The sequence below is a fragment of the Prosopis cineraria genome, unplaced genomic scaffold, assembly GCF_029017545.1.
Source record: "Prosopis cineraria cultivar Desert tree isolate PC_DT_omini unplaced genomic scaffold, ASM2901754v1 PC3, whole genome shotgun sequence".
Classification (NCBI taxonomy): Eukaryota; Viridiplantae; Streptophyta; class Magnoliopsida; order Fabales; family Fabaceae; genus Prosopis; species Prosopis cineraria.
This window is the reverse complement of record NW_026555334.1, coordinates 18985559-18987941: the sequence shown is the minus strand read 5'-3', so window position 1 is coordinate 18987941 and position 2383 is coordinate 18985559. Positions and strand designations below refer to the sequence as shown.

Below are 2383 nucleotides of genomic sequence, written 5' to 3'. Positions count from 1 at the left end.
TTATAAAGAATATTTTATTTTAAAATTTGTTATGTTTATACATATTAATAACTTCTTCTTGTTTTTTTTTTTTTTGGCTTCCCAAGATATCTCCACCCTTAGCAACTATGAGACTAAAATTTTAATAGAAGGATACCTATAAGGATACCTATAAGGAACAACTTGTATTTTGCAATGTGCTACTCTTATACATATTTAAAAAATATTAATATTTTTTTAAAATTCCTTACTTCCTGCAATTTGAAATATAATCTAGCTTATTCTTTTCCAAAATTTTTGTTGCCCCATATATGACCTTAAGGAAAATAAAACATATAATATAATAAATCATATTACAATTTATGTCATAATATTATTTATAAATTATAATTATAATAGTTGTAAATCAAGCAAATAGTATAATTCATGTTGCAATACCATTTATCAATGGGACAATGACAAATAAGTCCCAAGACATGCATTTAATCCCAAAAGATTGTGAATCGTTAAATAAGTCCCAAGTTCCTCAGGTGATAAAAAGATAAATGAGAACATGACTTAAATACCCTCCTCAATTTACCACAAAATTTTGTCGTTCTCCCTCATTGCAAACTGAATCTGATCGACCGCCTATATTGCCCTGAGCCCTAGCGGAGAATGCGGAAAATGAAGAGATTACCGTCGCATGGCATCGTAGACAACGTCAAAGGCATCTGACAAAGAGAACGCAGCTGCCAAGTACTTAATCTTGGTTTGAACGTCCAGAGATCAAGCAATTGTTCTTGGTTTCTATCGGGTATGCTTATATCTATGTAATTCTTGCGTAACATTTGACTCAAATTTGAGATGTTTTTTTGTTTTTTTTTTCAATTTTCCTTATAATCCGTAGTTCATCCATTTTAGTAAACTCTGGTAAAATACATTGTGTTTCATGATTATATGTTGCTTAATAGGTTTGTAATTGCTACTGGCTGTTGTTTGTGATAGATTTGATGTTCAAATCTTGGCATAAATGTTAACATGAAAAAAAAAAAACAGAAAGGGAGATAGAACTAGGAATGGAAGAAAATTTACATTTATCTCTGCCGAAAAATAGAAGTAGGTATGTGCTGTTGTTATTGTTGTTGTTGTTGAAGCTATTGATGAATTTGTTTACATTTCCGGTCTCTTTTCTTTGCTGAAATTCCCCACAGACCTTCCAAAATTGAAACAAAAACTTTGGTTATTAAACTGCTCTTAATTGGGATGATGAAAGGAAAATTAGGGCATGACAATATATTTACTTGCTTTGCTCAGGTTTATTTGCATCGTTGTGAAGGTATGGTTGCCACATGAATCCGAAAGTATATTTAATTGAAGCTATTCCACTCTATCATAGTTTGAACTTTGAATCTTTACTGTCACGGAATGACTTGCATTGCTAGAAGTAAAAGTTGGACCTATGGTTGAAGTTTAACTTATCTAGTATATGATTCACTTTGAATGCAAAAATTGAACGGCTCATGTATATTTGTTTATTTGCATGCACGTCTCTTTGAGATTAACATGACACTGGAAGAAAAATTGAGTACCTCTATGTATATATGTGATGTACTTCTAATGAACAAAGTATAGTCCAGGATGTTTCTTAACTAGGGATCGATTTGCAAGTAAATCTAAAAGAGGAACTAGGTACAGTAGGGGAGCTCACATTTATTGACAATTCATGCTGGACAAGGGAGTAGGAAATTCAAGCTGGGGCTCAAAGTTGCCTCGTATTTGTGAAGTCTGTTCAGAAACCTTCATTGTTAAACTTGCAATAAATTGATTTGATCATAATGGTGCCGTCTTCTCCTCTTGCACGTAGCATTAGTGGTTTGAGAATTGTAGTGTTTTCTCGATTTCTACAATGGTCGTCTTAAAATTTGGTGGCTGCTATAATTTATCGGAAATTGCATTGTATGTTAAACTCATGATTCCACATTGAAAATGAGAGTGATGGTACTTGCAAGTCAAGGAGCTTTCTTTTTTTTCTTTTTTCTTTTTCTTTTTCTTTTTTTTTTTTGGTTTTTTCTTGCTTAAAGGTGTGCTCGGACAGCCAAGGGTTTGTTAATCAAGTTCTGAGTGTGATACCCAGATCAGAAACTCTAGTCCAATAAACTGCCTCATCACTGCACCAAATCAAGGAGCTTTCAGTTGTAAATGAGGGACTTGTAGTTGCAAATTCTTGGAATTAAGTGATTAATTTATCATCTTAAACATCCATGTTAAACTTATGATTTCAAATAAAATGAGAATACTACTTGCAAATTAAAGAACTTTTAGTTGCAAATGAGGAACTTGTTGTTGTAAATTCTTGAAACTGATTGAGTAATTTATCATCTCTAACTTTTATGTTAAAGTTATGATTCCAAATTGAAAATGA

General features: G+C 32.1%; 1 non-coding gene across 1 annotated transcript; it reads right to left on the bottom strand.

The window, feature by feature from the left end:
* Nucleotides 1-2040: 2040 nt before the first annotated feature.
* Nucleotides 2041-2137, bottom strand: LOC129307509 (small nucleolar RNA Z157/R69/R10). The gene has a single exon (XR_008592402.1). It is a non-coding gene; the product is annotated as a small nucleolar RNA Z157/R69/R10 (small nucleolar RNA).
* Nucleotides 2138-2383: the final 246 nt, after the last annotated feature.